Source organism: Mytilus trossulus, chromosome 14 (genome assembly GCF_036588685.1).
Source record: "Mytilus trossulus isolate FHL-02 chromosome 14, PNRI_Mtr1.1.1.hap1, whole genome shotgun sequence".
Lineage (NCBI taxonomy): Eukaryota > Metazoa > Mollusca > Bivalvia > Mytilida > Mytilidae > Mytilus > Mytilus trossulus.
The window spans coordinates 56,360,809-56,382,617 of NC_086386.1; the positions used below are offsets into that span (position 1 = coordinate 56,360,809).

The 21,809-nt window shown below is 30.1% G+C and overlaps 1 protein-coding gene across 1 annotated transcript in view; it reads left to right on the plus strand.

Annotated features, from left to right (window-relative positions):
* Nucleotides 1–21,809, plus strand: part of LOC134695646 (gem-associated protein 5-like) — a 153,259-nt gene that overhangs the window by 93,186 nt on the left and 38,264 nt on the right. The window lies entirely within an intron of this gene.

Here is a 21,809-nt window from a genome sequence, read left to right on the forward strand (position 1 = left end):
CTGTAATAGGTTCAATTATCAAGAAGATAAATCAAACACAATGCGTCCAAAGACATAAAGCAGCAATCATGACAGTTAAAGGTTGTAATTGTGCAAAATTTCTATTTGAAAGCAGTTCTTGGCATTCATATTAGGTCTAGTCATTCTTTTCATATCATTACTGTATGTCTCTGCTGAAAATGCAACCGAGATATAGAGGTGACTTATTTACATAAATCAATCAGGTACTGTAACTCTTGTTTATTGATATATTACACTCCTCCCTACATAGAAAATTGGCGTTATGACATCTTACGAATACTGGAATTAATTCTTACAATGACTGGTGAGATATAAATAGTGCTTTTACAATCGTGAAGATTAAAACAATAATATTTATGAGAACAGGGGAATTCTCCTGCAGATATCAAAGGTATTCTCTCTCGGGTAAAAACTCAAGTTAATTAATTGCTTAAACAGTCTATTGACTTCTTATCAGAAAATGATTTACTCCTCACTTTTTAGGTGCTATCTTAATCAGAATTTGGCATATAGAATCTTTGATTTTGAAGGTTGGAAAATGATATTATTTTTTTCTAGTTTTTTTAATTGAATAAATGAAGATGTTTGTGTTCGTCAATGTTAAAGTTAATTAATCAATAGCTCTGTAAAACAAGCAGTATGAATTAACAAACTTTAAGGTTTTCAATACTTATTTCCTGTTTGAAGATCTTCAACACTGATTTACGGTTTATATATACTGATTAACTGTCAGCAGACTTTTAACCTTGAATTACTGTCATAGAAGTTGTTCAACACTGATTTAATGTTGGTGAGGATTTTCAACACTGATTTACTGACAGGGAGAATTTTACAACACTGATTTACTGTCAGGGAGGGTTTTCAACACTGATTTAATCAAGTATTTTAACACTGATTTACTGTCAGTGAGGATTTTCAACACTGATCGAGTTACTGTCAGTGAGTATTTTCAACACTGAGTAACTGTCAGTGAGGATTTTCAACACTGAGTTACTGTCAGTGAGTATTTTCAACACTGAGTAACTGTCAGTAAGGGTTTCAACACTGAGTTAATGTCAGTATAGGGTTTCATCACTCAGTTATTGTCAGTAAGGGTTTCAACACTGAGTTACTGTCAGTAAGGTTTTAAACACTGATTTACCATGTTTACCGTCAGTGCAGATTTTCAACACTGATTCACTTTGAAGGAGAACTTTCAACACTGATTTACTGTCAGTAGGGATTTTTGACACTGATTCACTGTCATGGAGAGTTTATAGGGTGGGTACTGTAATAGGAAACACACATCTTTTTTCTTGGGCCTTCCATGATGACGTTACCCTTTAATGGGTCATATTAAAGGTGGTTAACCTATTTGTACCATGTGATTTAGCAGACATTCCATGTTAATTATTTTAAAAGGTTCAAGCAGGTTTATTATGACATGTTTGCATATAATTATAATAAGTTATTTACACAATTATTAGAAACTGACTTATAAAAATATTTATATTTAATGTAGGACATTTAGTGGAAGAAAGAAACATTTGCATATGAAAGAGCTATTTTAAAACTTTTTGAAGCAGAAAAATGTTAGTTTCGATCAGAAAAGTGAATGAACTAGAAAATAAATGGAGATTTTCTTACCCAGGGTCAATCTACACTAAAACATTTTGTCTTAAAATGGCCACAAACATTTACACATTAATGAAAGCATATAGAGAGTTATGCACTTAGTGGCCTTGGTGGCAGAGTGGTGTAAGTAGTTCTACTATCGTACCATGCAGTGGCGGATCCCCCCCCTAATTCCGCCTCTGCCATGGGTCTGTCAACACTGAGATCCTTTATATTGCAGGTGAATTGGATTCTTTGGAATATCTGAATTGAATATATAGCTAGGAATTCCAGTTTTCCACTGGAAGGTTGTGGTGTTCTAAAATGGACACTCTGGCTTTATAATCTCCATCTTTTAAATCTAAATTTATAGATAATAAAATAGCCAACAAAGCTGAAAATGCTTAAAAATTGTCAAGCTGTTATACAAAATTCAATTACATTTGTTTCCACAAAATACCTTGATTTTAATCTCCTGTGAAACGAAATCACATGTGTATATATTTTCAATTTTCCTAAAATATAATACATCATTGAAGTTGCAACAAAATGGACTGAGCAAGATTATAGGTTACAATGTACCAAATAAATTACATGGGCGCATTTTATGAAGGGAACATGACATAGAGATAAAAATAGATGGCTCTCTGTGATTAGTTGTTGTAACATTTATATGTTTTTCTTCTGGAAAGCATTATGAATGAAGTTTCATGCAAGCACAAAATTGTCCTTAAATGTATATGATGAAGGGCTGGAAATATTTGTTTATGTTGAACAAAATTAGGGAAAATTTTCTACAAAATTGTAACGGATCGTGAAAACCCCCAAAATTCACCAAGAAAAGCCATAGTCTGGGGACCATATATATTTGAGTGCAGTAAAATCACAAATAGATTTAAACAATAGAAGTTTTTCCATGATTAGTTTATTAAAAACACCTTTTAAGGAGATAATTGCTAAAAATAGAATTGCCAGCAATATGGTCACCATTTAGTACTTTATATCCAGTACTCTGTCCTCATTTTCTACTTTGTTTTCATGAAAAGTGGATGTAACATAAAAAAAATGCCAAAAAAATTCATTATATAAGGTAGCATTATACATATAAATATGGATAAATGTCTGAAACAATTATTTTCTGTACTTTCAGTACTGAGGAAAGTAACCGGGTATCAATGTTATTTTTTAAAAAATCCGAGAATTTGAATTATATGTTTTGTCATAATCCATAAAAATATGGATAAACTTCAAAAGCAATTATTTTCTCATACTTTCAGTACAATTGATATCTATGTTATATAAAAAAAATGCAAGAATTTGAATTATATGTTTTGTCATAATCCATAAAAATATGGATAAACTTCAAAAGCAATTATTTTCTCATACTTTCAGTACAATTGATATCTATGTTATATAAAAAAAATGCAAGAATTTGAATTATATATTGTGTCAAAATCCATATAAATATGGATAAACGTCAGAAGCAATTATTTTCTCATACTTTCAGTACTGAGGGAAGTAAGGTATCTTTGTTATTTAAAAAAAAATCCAAGATTTGAATTATATATTATGTCATAATCCCTAGAAATATTGATAAATGTTTCTCATACTTTCAGTACAAGGTATCTATGTTATATAGTCTTTAGAAAAAATCCAAGAATTTGAATTATATTATATGGTGTCAAAATCCATATAAAAATGGATAAACGTCAGAAGCAATTATTTTCCCATACTTTCAGTACTTGGGGAAGTAAGGTATCTCCTTGTGTCTCTCAAACATCCTTATCAGGTTATTGCCCTGTCTACAAATTCTCTAATGTATAGCCAAGGCTACTAAAAGTGGGATTGAATTGATACTCAATGTCTTCTGAAATAGTTACTACGTTTGCTAATGATTTGAGTCTGTGATGATGTTTTGTCATCATTGCTTTTTCTTTTCCATTGTCATCATTGCTTTTTTCTTTTCCATTAGCCAAAGATTTGATTAAAATAGCTATATTCTGTTGTTTTATTAGGGTTATTTCCTTATGTCTCTTTGAAGTCTTAATAAATTTTTTGTTCTGTCTATAAATTCTCTATTGTATAGCCAAGGCTACTGAAAGTGTGATGCAATTCTGAAAATAAATATAAAGGTAGATTTCTTGTATCTCTCTGAAGTCCTCATCAATTTTTGTTCTGTCTACAAATTCTCTCAAGTATTGTCAAGGTCGGTAAATTATTTTGGAATTGAATGTTGTCTCCAGAAAAAGGTAAAAATATTAATGCTCTGCTAATGATCAGATCCTAATAATAAATATGTATTGTCATTATTGCTATGTTTCATTCCATAAAATAGCAGAAGTCATGCTTTCAACATATTCTGTCTCTAAGCTGAGACTGTATAAATGAAATGGTCACATTTTCACATTTTATATTACACATTCTAAAGCTATGTCTCTCTGAGAGTCCTCATCATTTTTTGTTCCATCTTCAAAGTAAGGCCAAAGTCAGTAAAAATGTGTCAGAATTGAAACTAATATCTTCTGAAATAGTTTGTATGTTTGCCATTGATCATGAGCTGTGAATATATTTCCCTCTGCTCTAAGCAGACTGTATGCGTATAATGTTAAGGTGGTACCAAACACTTTCACTAAAATCAAGTTGACTCGTTTAATTTTGATAAAATTTTGACAAAGTATTTATTTTGACCCTTTAAGATCTTTAACAAAAATATAAAAATTTCAAAAATTTTGAACCAAGCGTTTTATCAGAAAAACTACACTCACAGGTTATATAGCAGTTTGACATACACTTATTTTGATCATTAGAGAAGCTTAATATTCCCTTATAAACACAATGTAATTAAAACATTCTTCTGATTTTACAGAGTTATCTCCCTGTAGTGTTATAGGTACCACATTTTAAGGACACATTCTAAAGATTTGTCTCTCTGGAGTCTTCATCAATTTCAGTTCCGTCTACAAATTTTCCTAATTACTGGCCAAGGTCAGTACAAATGTGTCAGAATTGATGTTTGTCTCCAGGAATAGTTTTTATGTTTGCTAATGATTGAGTCCTGTCATTGTCACATTCTATCGTTTATATAAAGGTACATTTTTGTGTGTCTGAAGTTCTCATCAGTTTTTGCTTTCTGTACAAATTCTCTTATATACTTATAAAGCCAAGGTTATATATAGTAACAATGTGTCATTTTCATTCTTGTTTTCTTAAAGAGTTTGAATGTTTTCTAATGATGTACGTGAGTCAAAGTTTTTTTTGGTGTATGAATGAAATCCTTACCAGTTTTTACTCTGTGTACAAATTCTCTGATATATATGTATATATACTAGTATAGCCAATGTTATTAAAAATGTGGCATATTAACTCTCATTTTCTTAAAGAGTTTTAATGTTTGCTGATGATGTACATGTACGTGAGTCAAAGTTTTTTGTGGGGTATGAAATCCTAATCAGTTTTTATCTGTCTAGGAATTGTCTATGTTATTATGGCCATCTTTTGGTTAGTAAAAAGTGCCATTTTAATTCTTGTTTTATAATTTTAATTTTGGATGTAACGCTTCTTCTGATTGGGTGATGTGATTTTGTTTGCAGCCCATAGACATATTTTAGTCATGTGACCATGACATCATCAACGTTTTTTCGTGGTTTTCTACAGTTTAAAATGGAATTTAGAATTAAATTATAAGAAATGACTGTAATATTTTTTCTGTCTATTTGAAATAACATAAAAAATGTGGTGCACACTGTTAATTAACCCGCTACAATGGGTTATTCAGTGTGCACCAAATTTTTTAATTTATTTCTTCATAGACAGAAAAAATATTTCAGCCATACCTTAAGTAAAGTAGTTGAATGTTTGTCAATAATGAGAGCCCTGAATGTGTTCACTATCTGACATTACTTATTTGCTTCTCTCCATTAGTGGACAATATGAATTAAATGGTATCAAGTCCGTATATAAAAGTAAATGGTATCAAGTCTGTATATAAAAGTAAATGGTATCAAGTCCGTATATAAAAGTAAATGGTATCAAGTCTGTATATAAAAGTAAATGGTATCAAGTCCGTATATAAAAGTAAATGGTATCAAGTCCGTATATAAAAGTAAATGGTATCAAGTCTGTATATAAAAGTAAATGGTATCAAGTCCGTATATAAAAGTAAATGGTATCAAGTCCGTATATAAAAGTAATTTGGTATCAAGTCCGTATATAAAGGTAATGGTATCAAGTCCGTATATAAAAGTAATTTGGTATCAAGTCCGTATATAAAAGTAATTTGGTATCAAGTCCGTATATAAAAGTAAATGGTATCAAGTCCGTATATAAAAGTAATTTGGTATCAAGTCCGTATATAAAAGTAATTTGGTATCAAGTCCGTATATAAAAGTAATTTGGTATCAAGTCCGTATATAAAAGTAAATGGTATCAAGTCCGTATATAAAAGTAATTTGGTATCAAGTCCGTATATAAAAGTAAATGGTATCAAGTCCCTATATAAAAGTAATGGTATCAAGTCCGTATATAAAAGTAATTTGGTATCAAGTCCATATATAAAAGTAATTTGGTATCAAGTCCATATATAAAAGTAATTTGGTATCAAGTCCATATATAAAAGTAAATGGTATCAAGTCCGTATATAAAAGTGAATGGTCATTCCTTATGATTCCTCCCATTTGTGGACAATTTGAATTTATATGGTCTTTAACTCGGTCAGTATGTTAAGGGGAAGTCTTCATCAATTTTTCCTTCAAACATACCTGCCAACTTTTCAAAAATGCCCATGGGGGTTTTACGTGAAAGATGGATTTTATAGTCCTACAAAACCTTCAAAGGAGCCTTCAAATATTTTCTAATGTGGTTTTTTGGCTTCTTCATGCCTTAACAAGCTCATAGTTGTTGTTAAATTAATGTTTTCTTTAAAATAGTGGACAAAATTGCTCTTAATAAAATTTCAATTTGGGAGCCTCCATGGGGGAAATCCCCCTCAAATAGTGACAGTTGGTGGGTATGTTCAAATTCGCTTTTGTGGAGCCAAGGTTAAGTTAAAATGTGTTTGAATAACCATTCTTATTTTCTAAAAAGGTTGAAATTGTTTGCTGATGATTTGAGTCATGAACTCTTAGTGTCATCTGATTGCTTATATTGCTTCCTTCCATTAGTGGACAATATGAAATAAATGGTCTTATTCAGTCTGTATATAAAGGTAAAATCCTTTTGTCTCTGAAGTCTATATCAAATTTTTCTTAATATTCTCTTGTGTTTAATAGATTAATGTTGATTATCTCAGTGAGATTGATTTTCTCGCTTGTCAGAGCTGATACAGGGAATTAAAATAGTGAGATTTAAAGCAATCGAGTTGAGATGACCAATGATAATCTGTTTTACCTATGACGACGTTGTTAATTTCATTGTCACTTTCGTTAGCAACACCACATGGCCTCCTTAGTTCTTAGCGATCATTTTTCCATATCAAGTGAGAAGCATGAAATGAAAATTTTCACACAAAAAGATCAAAGGAAAAATGCACAAAATAGCGATAAATGGCCTTATACAGTCTTCAAACTAAGCCCTACACAAGGTAAATTTCATATCTTCTCTCAATTATAAAATGGTTAAGTAGATACATAAATCTGTCATCAACAACTGATTAGGGACAGATAATATTGCTTCAAAACAGATGTTTAAAACAAAAGCTAAGCGTGTAAATTTTTGATAACCACTCAAGTACAGAAATAACCAGATAAAACAACAAGTTAAAATGCAAGATCTTATGTTTTGCCTTTACATAGAATTATCAATATTATTACAATTTAAAAATTTGCATTTTTGTCAGCAATAGGGTATTCCTAAATCTTTGAAAACATTTTTAGTATTAGTTGGGTATTTATTTCAATTGTTCATTTACATTGTAAAAGATGTTTTTATACTTAATATGAATGTAATATGTGTTGCTGGACAATAAGCACATTAAATTAAGCAATCAATCAATTTTTCATTTTCACCTTGTTTTTATTCAAAGAAAAATATGGTTTATCATTGTTAACTTTTTATGCCATATATATATGATATATTTTTATTAGATTATGTATAAGAATTCAATTTCATTGTTTGTTCATGTTGGTTATAATTTGCATGTACATTAAAGATATAAAAAATATTTCAAACATGAAAGTGGTTGTTAATTTCTGTTAAATGACATTTTCTATTTCAGCTTCAAAATTCAAATTATACCTTTTTTTTAAATAAACTTAACACATAATTTATTAAATAAGACACAATTAAGAATCATTGATGTGTATTTACTATTAATACATTTGGCCAACAATTATCACTTCAAAATCAGGTTAACAAAACATGTGGTTTATGTCAACTTGCAAATTTTAATTGAAATGACAGTTTAATTTGTATTTATGGTATTTTCTAAGTGATGCAGATGATAAGCCCAACATCATTTTGATGTGTTTTCTCGGGCATAGATGCTGGACTGTATAGGTTAGTTAAAATGTGTCACACTCATTCTCTTTTTCTGAAATAGTTTGAATTTTTTTTAATAGTTTGTGTTTAAATGATCATTGCTTTAATGTTGCTTCTTTCAATTAGTGTACAATATAGATAAAATGGTCTTTATTCAGTCAGTTTAGAAAGGTACATTCCAAATACTGCATGCTTGGTACAATACTTAATTAAAAAATAAATGTGAATATAAAACTCGCGTTCAAAATAATTTTTTCAAAGTTGCAATTTGTACTTTTAAGATTATTTTCAGCTCCATTTAAATCAGATTGTAAAAGAAAATTAGCTTTCAAATTAGTTATTGTTTAAAGGTGGTTCTCAGCTTAATTTACCAACCAAGATCTTACTTTAAAAGCTTTTCTCTGAATTATGGAAGGTCAAATTTTATTGTTTTCATCTTTGAAACAATTATTTTAGGATGATATAATATAACTCAGGGACGTATTTTAAGTCCTTGTATAACTACATTAATAAAAAATATGCATTTGCCCTTTTGAACAAATGTTGTTTGACATGCCTTTCAGATATGCATGTTTGATAAATACTAACATGTGTAGGAATATGCATAGGCGTTATAGAAAATATCAAAATTTAAAAAAAATGATGAATTATTATGTATTTTATTCATGCTTTTCCAGAACACGCCTGTTCAAAATGAATTTAATATTCTATATTTGATTTTCAGAGCATGTTTATATTTTATTTTTAGATACAAAAAGTTGTTGATATGACCCTAAATCAAAAATGTGTGACTTTTAGCGACTTATGAAACCTTTAGTTTGAAGTCCTGGAATCAGATCACAGTGTGCTGAAATGTTACCGAACATATTGAAATAGGGAGTGAAAAGTTCATTTATCTTTTTTTATTTAAGAATATGCTGCAAATAGATATAGGAAGCTGTGGTGTGAGTGCCAATGAGACAACTCTCCATCCAAATAACAATTTAAAAAAAAGTAAACCATTATTGGTCAATGTATGGCCTTCAACACGGAGCCTTGGCTCACACCGAACAACAAGCAAGGTTAGTTGTAAAATTTGCAAAAGAATAGAGGGAAAGAGAGTTACAAGAAAATTAATATCAATAAATGCAAAGAAATTTGGCCCTTAAATATAATAAAGCCATTTAGAGGTCAAGAAGATGATTATCAATGAAAGAACATGTCTATGTGGTATGTCCAACTCTTAATCAAGTAAGATGTGGTATAATGATTGCCAATCAAAACAAATCTACAGGAGTGACCAAATGACACAGAAGTTATCAACTATAGGTCATTGTATTAATGCCTTCAATAATGAGCATAATCCTTACTGCATTGAAAGCTACAAAAGATCCAAAAATGACAAAAAATTCTAACAAGAAACAAAACCCTGATTAATGTGCGAGGCAAATATATAACTTTTTTAAATGTTATACAAATACTAACAACAACCTTAAATTACAGCCTCCTGACTTACCACAAGCACATACATAATGTGGTGAGATGAAACCTGTTAGAGGGCACCCATCCATCCCCTTATTCTCAATCAGTAGCACAACAGCACAAAACAAGAGCAAACTTTACAAAGCAATAAAAGAAAAACATTTTTAATTAATAGCAAACAAAAAACCTGACTTCTGAAGAGGTTCCTGTCTTTCAAAAGACACACAGATATGACATGATAGTGTAGCAAGGTTGAACTAGGTTTGAAAGTGCACAATGCATGCCTGTAACAGTTAGATTTTTTTTATACATGCTTGCATGTTTTCATCAGTTTCACTGAAATTTGAATAATAAGTTATTTATTGTTGACATTGGAGTTACCAACTCACTCAATTCTGTTATTGTTGGCCTTTGAGTTAGAGAATCACTGGGTTCGCCTGTTACTGTTGACCTTTGAGTTAGAGGATTACTGTTTATAATGTTGACCTTTATAAGAAATATAGTATCAACAATAAATTAGATAATACTACTTTATATTTTACTGCTAACCTAATAAATCTTTGAAAACGCCAAATTAACTATAAAAAAAATTATTACATAGTAAATTATAAAATAAATAAATTTCCATTTGTTTTGAACACTGTACACCTCCCATATACAAATTAAAATGAGAGATTGACAGTAATTTTTACAGTCAATTACTTAATATCACTCAAAAGACAATAAAAAAATATTTTATATGGCCATTTTATATTGTTAGACTTATTGATCAATCATAATTTTCAAACCATATCCTTGGAATTATAATATATGCAAATTTATTTTTATTGTGGAATATGTCCTTGGTATTTAAAAAAAGAAAATTAATTTTATTGTAGAATAGAAATTTTTGTTGGGTTGAATAAACCTTTTATTGAATAAGTAAATGCATGTACATGAAGGAATGCAAATATTAGTTTTAATATACTGGGGTTAATTTTTTCAGACTTATAGCGTCTCCTGTTTTATCTTCAGGGATCATGTAAACAATTAATGGAAGGTAAAATTAAAGTATTCTTTATTTGCTAATTAATTGTGCAAAATACAATCATTCTAATTATTTTGTCACCCTAGTTGAAAAAAAATGTTATATAAAGTGTCTACAATAATATAGGTGGGTGATAATATGGGCTCTGTGTGTAATACCCTAATTGTATTAGTTGGGCTGAAGGCTCCACATTATTTCACCCTAGGGCTCCAGTGATAGGGCTCTGACCGAGATATGGTTCAGGAATCATGATTCCAAGTTCAAATAAAATGGTGGATCCAGTGATATTTCCCCTTTCCTTTAAAGTGGTTTTAAAAGAGCCTTAGAGATATTGCCTTTCTTTTTAAGGGCCTTTGAATAGCAATTAACCTCATAGTAGACCTTTCTTCAGATAGGCATGACATTTTAGAGTGATGCACTATCTAAAGATAGCCAGTCAAGTAAATAAAGCTGTCACAGGACCTTATAAAGGGAAAGTCATTTAAGAAAATTTTATGAAAATTATATTTATCTTATATTACATTGGCAGGTCCAGGATTTTCAAAAATAGGCGGCAAAGTTCCTAAAAATAATTTCACATATTTATTTTTTTGGTTGATTTTATGCTACAATATCATATAAAGCACAAGAAATATGAGAGTTTTTTTTGCATTTTATTAAATCAAAAGAGGCTCTTAACTCCCCCTGGTTCCGCCTCTTACTACTTAATTCAGGTTTAATTGCAGTCTGTAGGTAAATATTAGCATTTATTTGAAAGACAATTGGACAATTAATTAATAACTTGAAAAATTTAAGTGTACCATACCTATAATTAATCTATTTTTAAAAGCTGTCTAAAAATCAACAAAGATGCATTTCTCAACAACAAAACACATGCACTGTCAATTAACCTTAAATTTAACTTTACTTTGAAGTTCTCCATGTTTTGTCGGAAAAGACATGCTTTCAACATACATGTAGTAGTTTACTGTCTCTTGTAAGAAGATTTTATGACCTGTTGAGATAATTAAACAGAAATGTAAATATTTACTAACTGCCATGGGGCAGTCAGGAGTAAGAGATAGTATACTGTTATAAATGTGTATTTCACATGGGCTATTTATCTTGTAAGGAATTTATTTTATGGACTTGAATGGACATTTATTTATCTGTTCTGTACAAAAACAGGCATATTTGTTTATTTTTAAGACCTTTTTATATATCAGCTATATATGAAATTATGAATGTATAATTTTAGTAAGGATTATGGTTTTCTTTAAAAGAAAATGTTTTTTCTGCTATATAAACTTTAATCCTACGTAAGGGAAGTATAAGGCCATTAGCCATCCATAACTGGTTATGGGTATTCAACTAACCCTTTATCCATTATGTTTGTCCATGCATGAAGGTAAACCCGTGTGAACCCCTGTAAGTCAGAATCGGATCCAAAAATAAATGTTCTCTAAATAGTCCAGATTTCAAACGTTTCTTGTTTAAAGATTGTTGTTAAAAGTGGCTAATAAAATCCTACGTGATTTGAAATTTTGATTGATTTTAAAGGATTCACCATTTTTTTTTTTTTTTTTAAACTAATTTTGTGGAAATAATACCGTACTAGACTAAGAGTATTACAATTAATCCACCATTCAAGGAGTGGGGACCTCTAAATGAGGAAGACTTGATATTGCATTCATCTTGTCCAATTTTTATTTCCAATAAAACTTTCTAAGCACTTTTGGACTTAAAGCAATTTGTCTTCATACTTTTGCAAGTACAAATGATCTGCAATACAAAATGACTCATATATGGTCAACAGCAAGGGTCCGGAAATGGCCATATATGCCAGTCATGACTGATTTGGAAACTCAAAAGTCCTAAATGATTTTTTTTGATTTCGGTCTTTTTTTACAGAAATAATATGAAATCATGAAGTTAATGCGATACAACAGTGAAACAAGTTCGTTGATGCTAAGAGTATGAGCATACTCCTGCAGTAATGAGATTTTGACAATCTTTTTCTGAAAAGGGGCAACAACTTTTAAATTATATGAAAATGACCGAAATTAGGTGAAAAAATTTCCGGTTTCTTGGTCAACAGCTTGACTGAGTGATGAATTTATAGTGTGTTAATACCCAACTGACCTTGCAAAGGCTATATATAACTTCTGGAAGCCTATATAGCCTGACGTCTGTATATACTTTGAATATTTGAACATGATGAGTGACCTTGAAAACTTTTTGTCATACATTTCTCAAGGTTTACTGAATTATTAGAATGACTGCATTATGTCAACAGCAGATGAGTTGAAATGTGTATATGTTTGTTTATGTAATATATACGTGTTTCTCGTTTCTCGTTTTGTTTATATAGATTAGACCGTTGATTTTCCCGTTTGAATGGTTTTACACTAGTAATTTTGGGGCCCTTTATAGCTTGTTGTTGGGTGTGAGCCAAGGCTCTGTGTTGAAGGCTTTACTTTAACCTATAATGGTTTACTTTTTAAATTGTTATTTGGATGGAGAGTTGTCTCATTGGCACTCACACCACATCTTCCTATATCTATATTTGTTTTTTATGCCTAAACAAGGGACATTATGTTGTTCGGTTTGTACGTTCGTTCATTTGTTTGTGTGACTCCCTCCATCTGTCCCACTTCAGGTTAAAAAAAAAAATGGTCAAGGTCAAGGTAGTTTTTTATGAAGTTAAAGTTCAAACATATTGTTGCCTTTAATGAGATCTAATTTAATTTTAATGCAAATTAGAGTTTTTACCCCAATATCACCTTTAACAAAAGAAATGGAAGTGGGTCAGTGGGGCATCTGTCTGTACTATGGACACATTTTTGTTGTTACTTTCTGTTACTTTACATTACAAGTTGGTTATATATATATATATTGCTTATTTAGCTCAAAAATGATGATTTGTGATAATTTGAAAAGTAATTAGTATGATTTTTTGGCATAGATTATGATCTTGACTTCTACTGTGCTTATTTAATAATGACTTGATATGAATGATACTTGACCAAAAATATGGATAAAAATATTAAATATAACTGGCCACATTCTGTATATGTCTTGCCCAAGTAACTTGAGCCTTTTATAGCTTGCATTAGATATCGATGGTATGGGTTTTGCTTGTTGTTGACAAATTTGTTGCTCAAACCATCTTCCCTACTTCATTAGTACCTTGTGACTGAGACAGTCTCAAGTACAATATAATACCTGTCTTATTATTACTTAATTTATTTTGAAAATCTAGGTAAGAAATAAAAAGGCTAAATAAAAAAAAACCAGCTTCTTTGGATTCATTAATATTTGTTGGATACCAATTTTCGTGGGAACAGGGGAACCACGAATTTAAATGTTCAACGAAATAAAAAAAATTCAACAGGAATGTATGCAAATTTTTCAAACAACGAATTTAAATATCCACGAATATACAAGTTTTCCACAATCCACAAAAATTGGTACCCACGAAAATAAATGAATCCACAGTATATTTGTTTTTTGCCTTGACTGTATATTATCCAAATGAATGTTATTGACAAATCTATCGACTTATCTTAATTGCAATCAATTAACAAAAATTTTGTTCTTTAACTGACCTTGACTAATATGCTTTACGTAATACAAGTGAAGCAGCTATAGCTAATTGACTTTCATAATTGAATTGAGTTGAGAGATGTGATTTTCTAGATGTACTTTAATAGAAATAGCATTTAGACTACACTCGGGTAACACCCGAGCGATTTTTTCAAAAGAGAAAGATTTTTTATTTATTTCATTTATATGTTGTTGAGTTATTAGTGTGACATCCATTTTCACTGAAATCAACTAAGACACATTTGAGTTAGGGTCCATCTGAAGCACACCGCTAGGTGCAGGTTTTCTCACTGTGTTAAAGACTCATCGGAAGCCTTCAGCTGTTTTATGCCCGATTGTCAGGTTGTTGTCTCTTCGACACATTTTCCATTTCAATTCTCAAAATTTTGTATAATATGGGGGTTCTTGATTTCTTTAATTTTTTCCCTATTCATGTATAATTCTTTATATTTTAGCACCAAAACTTTTAAATTTTTTGCCCTTTATTTTACACCTTTTTTTTCTCTTTTCTATAAACCCCTTCCAGACCCTTTTAAATAAATGGATCAAAACATTTATCTATTGTAGTTATATCCAAGGATTTGTATAATAGTAAGACTATCCTGGGAACAGTATATCTAACTTCACGACAAGGAAATCGGCGATAATTAGGTAGTGTCAAGTCCCGTTAATATATATGTTCCTGGACTATCCAATTCTGTTTTTTTTCTAAGAAAATTTAAACTTGTGATTTGATTGGTTGGTAAGTGCGAGAGACATAAAATTCATAGCAGACAATGTCACAAAATTAGAAAGTATTTTTATAATATTCATCTAGAAAAGATTTCTGTTAATTACAGACAAGATAGTCTTTGGGCGTTTATTACTTGTCATATATGACAGGTTGAGGTGTCAGTCACCATCCATCATGGCTGTCGTTTGTTTATTTACAAAACTATAGGCGCTAATTATTTACAGGTAAGGCAGTAATGCAAAGTATTTTGACGCCTTTTTTCTTCGCCTTTACTTTCAAATAGTTTTTGGAGAATTTGCAGGGAAATTTTCTGTGTGCTTCACCTTGGAGGATACTGATTCTGCAAGCTTTCAATTGATGCTGATCAGATCTATGGATTGTTAATGTTTGAGTGTACTGGATGAATCCATACCATGGTAAACTTCTTATCAAATATTTTGTTTGTGGGCTTTATTTTCCTGTTATATGCAGATATTTATGTAGTAGAATATCTGTGGAGAATCTCATATTTCAGAAGACTGGATTTTGATCAGAAAAAAAATATTATTATTATTATAATTTGTCTTAAAAAATAATTTTTGAGGAAGTTGGATACAATTAGAAGCTATTTTGTCTAGTTGAGCAACTTTTATTTGTTAAAAATTTCAAAACTTAGAAACTCTTATTGTTAGACATTTTTAAATGAAAATGAAAGTAACATAATCATCATCTCAATAAAAATAAGCATATCTAAATAGAAATATTTTTATTAAAATTTGAATCATTTCACTCCTTATTTACATAATGTAAATTCATTCAAAAAAGAATTAACAAAAATTCAAATGGAAAAAGGGGAAGTTATGAATAGTGACAAAATCAAACATTTGGAGTTTTTTAGACTATAATTTATTTATTATCTTAATTCTATCAAAGGATTTAATTGAAAATTAGTTTTATGCAGCAAAATTGTTTTTGATCTGAACATTTTTTTTCTACAAAAATTAGTTTTAGTAGCGGTATAAAGAATTGCATTTTTTTATACCTCAGTTATCTTTTACATTTAAAACAACTTTTATAACTGCATGAATATGCTGTGAAAAGTTTATCCAAAAAAGTAAATTATTTGGTGGGTGGATGAATAGAGAATATTTTATTCATTGACCAGTTTCAATGGTATTTTTAAAGTAGGTGTAATACAGATATTTGTGTTGACCTCTTAAATAGAAAAAGTTGATGGATAAGGACCATAATTGAATGGACTTCAGTGTTCTATAACAAAGTATTATGAACCTTTTGATCACCTATTAACCTTGACATAACAGTTAAATGGTAGTCTAATCATTGTTGATTTATATTGCATTGCAGTTAAACTCACTTATTGATAGCCTTATCAATAAAAGAATAGATAAAGGGAAAATACAACCTTTGTTTGTTGTCTCTATTCATTAAATCTTTATAAATTATGAATTGTTTTATTTATATATATTGTTTTTATCCAACTCAATCATCATGTTTGAACGTAGTTTTCAATTTAGACTTGTTTCAACAACAGTCATGCCTTTTAATTCAAAATATCCAGAGTATAACTTTGTGATCAATTTAAACAATACAAAACAAAATAGTTCTTAATATACTTAGACATTTAATTATGGTTTATTAATATTATTAAATACATTAATATATATATGTAAACAAACATTTAAATAATGTCTGATCCTTTATTTAAATTTTTTTAAAGGAACTAAGTTCATATGCACTCGAGATATATTGGTATATTAAGATGGTACCTCAGTTACACCTGAACTAAAATTAATTTGGCTCGTTTAATTTTCTTTAAATTTTGACAAAGTATTTAGTTTGAGCCTTTGACAAAAATATAAAAATGTCAAAATTTTTGAACCAACCAATTAATCAGAAAAATTATACTGGTTATATAGTAGTTTGACAAAAACTTATTTTGATCATTGAGATGCTAAATATTCCCTCAACAACACAACATCATTAAAACGGTCTGCTGATTTTACAGAGTTATCTCCCTGTAGTGTTGGGTACCACCTTAAAAAATGAACATTCACATTCATAAAACTGCAGTTAATGTTTTTATTCATTATTTGGTGATCAGCTTATAATGACTCTATTAGTTTCGTTTAGGCAATACACATTGTGTATCATTTATATATATTCTAATCTGACAAATATTTCTAAAAAGGAATAATTCTAGTCTAAAGATAATTAGTTTGTCTAAAAAGCTAGACTGACCTTGAGACAACAATGAAAATAAATAATATGCATATGTATTTAAATTTGAAATAAATTGGTCCATGAATTATTGATTACATTTGGATCAGTCACATAGGCAATTTTTACGTCAGATGCATACCTGCCAACTTTTGAAAATGCCCATGGGGGTTTTAGCGCCCGACAACAATTTCAAAGGTTACAATTCTTTGCAACGACTAATTTGCGCGTGCTGTTTTGTAGTCTAGAAAAAGTGTCATATTTGTAAGATGAGCTTACATGCCTTTTTCTTAAGTTTATTTGCATGATTCTAGTTATTATATCAGCAGAAATTATGAACATGTAGCTGTAAGACCAGGCATTATTTTCATGTGTAAGGATACTAAATAGTTGTTGACTTTTCCAATTTAAAATTATAAACAAAGAAGGACCTTTATCAGGTTGGGAACAATACATAGGGATCCCCCCTCAATGTTAGGACATTAAAACCACTTTTTAAGTACAAATGAGCACACATTCATATTATTTGAAGAAACTTTTCCCAAAGAACTATACATCTTATGATCTATCTGGTATTATATGGTCAACACATGTCCAAGAATTTACATCTTCTTTATTATTCAAAATAATAGGACTCTCTTCATTTAGAAAAGCTGTTCCAAATATAATGTCAGAATAACCCATTTTTAAGTTCATAAATCTACATTTTTCTATTTTATTTTCTACAAGAGTGACCCCTTGACTGAGGGTAGTCCCTCATTTAAGGGATTCCTCATGTTGATGGGGGGGGGGGGGGGGGGGGGGGGGGTTCCATGTGAAAAATAATAAATAGTACATTATACTTAAAATGATTGAATACATAAATAAAATTATGTTACAGCAAGTGTACAGGTAGTGTCAATAAATTAGTGAATAAACTACTATTTATTATCTTCAGGGTAGTACTGCATCATTGAAGTTTGTCAATCAGCCATGCTTTTATTCTTATTCTGTATAAGAACCTCTTTGCAGTTGAAAAATCATTTGCCATGTTCACGTGTTTTACAATTCTGACCAACAAACAGAGGAATACAACACAAGTTCAATATCTAGCATGTTGAAATAATCTTGAGAGAAAACGTTTTTGATTGGCTGATTAATTTGATCATGAGAAACACACAATTTGATTGGCTGAACACGATTTTCCTCCATTGGACACAGTTCAAAATCGGGAACAACAATATTTTTCGTGTAGATTTTCACCAAATCGTGTTTTAGAGGGTTTTTCAGGAACACCATCGTGCAATCGTGACAAAGGGTCAAAATCGTGTAGTACACGCCTAAATCGTGAAAGTTGACAGGTATGCAGATGAATTTGGCTATTCTTCTTAGGTCCCTATTGGTCATCATAGCCTATAAACATCTTTGTTTTTTTAGGTTTAACACTCAAACCTAAAAAAAAAATGCCTATGATACTGATCCAAATGTAATGTTTCTAGCGAAGGAAAATCCATGGAAAGCACTTACCATCTAAACCCACCAAATTTATATTTCATGCAAACATCCTTTCTTTTAGAACTGTCTTTCTACCTGAACATGCATGAACTATTTGCAACTGGAAGTTCAGCTACCAATGTTGAATTGTTGTTTAAGCAAAAAATGCACAGTGGCAGATTGGGTGGGATTTATTTATACTTGATAAATTTGACGTTATTTAAAAAAAAAAACACTTGCAAATATGGTACCGGGGTAGTCTAGATAAACTTAAGTAATAGATGTATTGTGAATTTTTGTGATTGTCTCAAAATGTGGCATATTTTAAGTTTTTTTTTTTGTGACATTCTATTTGATTATGGTTTTGCTGTCTCACAGAGCTTGCTACTGACATTACAATTCCATTTATTTTTGTCTCGTAGTCAAGAGTATGAGTCAGGATTACAATGGAGAAAAAAATCTTACTATTTTGTCCAATTATACTTAATAATTGCATAAACATGGAAATCTTAAGAAAATGTACTTTTCTTTACAGAATTAATATGAATTTTATTGGTTTCCTATTATAAGCTTAATTATTACATTTAGGAACAATAAACATTAAAGAATTGCATAAATGAACTTGAAAATCTTAAAATGTCTTTTTCTATGCAGATTATTCATATGAAATTTATAGGTTTCTAAGAAGACCTTTGCATCTAAGGACAATAAAGGAAATGGCTTTTATTGCTTTTTATGTAACAATAGATTGGTGTTAGTGTATTAAGTTGAATATAATATTGACTTTGATATTATGTAATACAAACTGTAGATAAAACCTGATCCATGTGAAGCAAATGGGGCATGTTGATAATGACCTCACATTAGGATAAATAAATATAAACATTAGAAGGTAAATATACATAGACTATAAGTACATTTTGTTTCTTGGTTAATTGTTGCTATATTATAGAAAGGTCAATTGAAAAAGAAGAAAAAGCATGTAAAAAGCTCTTTTCCTTGGAGTCAGGGATTGTGGGAGAGATTTAAGAAAAGGGGATCCCTGGATTTTTAGTAGCAAAAAGATTGAAAGATTTAAGTATTTCAATATTTACTTTTGAATACTAGATAAAAAAAATATCATTCTAGTTTAAAGTATTACGAAATAATTACAACTTAAATTATGGCCTCATTATATATAATGCCCCACTTGCAATTTTTAGGGGGCAGGTATATTTGGGTCTATCTGCTTGAAAACTGATTTTCCCATGTCACATCTTTGGAAGCACATGGCTTAGATATTAAAATACATTTAACCAAGATATTTGAAAGTAAAACAAAATTGCATGTATTAACTCCATTGAAATACAATTGAAGTTCAGTTTTGAATGATTTTTGATTTACTTTGTTTTCTCCCCCACCTATTGTGAAAACTGCAGTAAATATGTGATTTGACTTTTTATAACTTTGACCTTGAATCATATCCACAAGGCATGTACAACTATTCCAAGGTTATTTAATTCCAAATATAAAGACATAATAGAAAGTTTAAAGTAAAGTATGATCATGCAGTTATAAATAGAGGCATACTCTAAAACATTGTATGGCGTCGTTGGTATGGCTTAATTGTACAATTCAGCAATACTTTTGAAAAGTTTGTTAATTGTGACCAGGCGTCCATACTTTATAGATCTTAGATTAAGTTCCATATTGCTCAATATGGTTTTGAATAATTCAAAGCACTGAAAAGGGCCATGGTAGGCTTTCAAGTTGTGGGGCTCTACAAAATTAAGCCTAGTCTAGTGCTACTGCTTAATTCTTGAGACTCGTTTGCATTTATATGAGTTCTTTAAGCTTGCACAGAAATTATAATAGAGGAGGAAAGAGGGGGGTTTTCTCGCATGTGATAATGAGGGTCCTCATATTCATTAATGTTGTCATATGGATACATATTTTTGTTTTAGCAGGTGATTCTTAATCTTAAATGGTAATAAATTCAACAATAAGTTTTCAGAAATACTTTTGTAAAGAACTGCGGGGGTCTTCTGATCATGGACTTTATGGACTACCAGCTTACATGATTCAGAGACTACAAAGGGTTCAGAACACTGCTGCGCGAGTGGTTACAAGAAAAAAGAAACACGAACACATTACTTCGACACTTGAGTCTCTTCACTGGCTGCCTGTGCAATACAGGGTGCAATACAAAATATTATTATATGTATTCAAGTCCGTGAAACATGAAGCGCCATTATATCTTAGTGAACTTGTAAATTTATACAGGCCATCAAGATCATTAAGGTCTGAAAACAACTTAACACTCGTAACTCCTATTGTGCGAACCAAAACCTACGGCAATAGAAGATTTGATCAAGCTGCGGCCATCCTTTGGAATGCATTACCAAAAGAACTTCAAAATGCAAAGTCGGTGCCTGTATTCAAAAAGAACTTAAAAACTCACTTTTTTCGACAAGCATTTTTAATCCCTTAAATTCGTTTCTGTGATACATTGTGCCATAGACGTTAGCCTGCTTTTGATTTATCGAACCTTTCTTTTAACTGGAGATATGTTTCATTTATAATATGTACATTGTATGTTTTAGTAGCACACATATGTTTTCATTTCAGTAATTATATTTTTACGTGGTAATATTCCTTTTTCATCTTTTGAATACGTTTTCAAATTTTTAACTTATATTTGATAATTTTTAATAGCAATCTTATTTTAGACTTTTTTGGCTATTTTATTTTACCAACTTTATTCAGTATAATTTTATTTTGATTCATTGATATATATATTCCACTTTTTTTGTAAAAATTTCCACATTATTAATCCTTTTATCTAGAAAAGTTTATTTTTATTTTGTGTGTTCATGTTTTATATTTTTATCACTGTCTGTGTGTATATTTCGTTTAACATATGATGTAAAGCGCTTTGAGTAATATTGTTTTAGATTTAGCGCTATAGAAAAATTGTAATAATAATAATAAATAATAATTTCAGTGTAGACTTTAGCTGAGGACCTGACTTTTTTTTAACAAATAATTTACTTTGAGAATATAAAACTTACGAAATAACCATGAATCACATTGTTTGACATTGGTTTAAAATGGGAACATTCATGTTTCCAAAATTTGGGTGGAATCGCAAACAAAGTGAAGTCCTTAAAACTGTCTTATACTTGCTACTGAAATTTGGTGTATGATCAAAGATAGATCTTCATTAACATTTTGAACATCTCATGT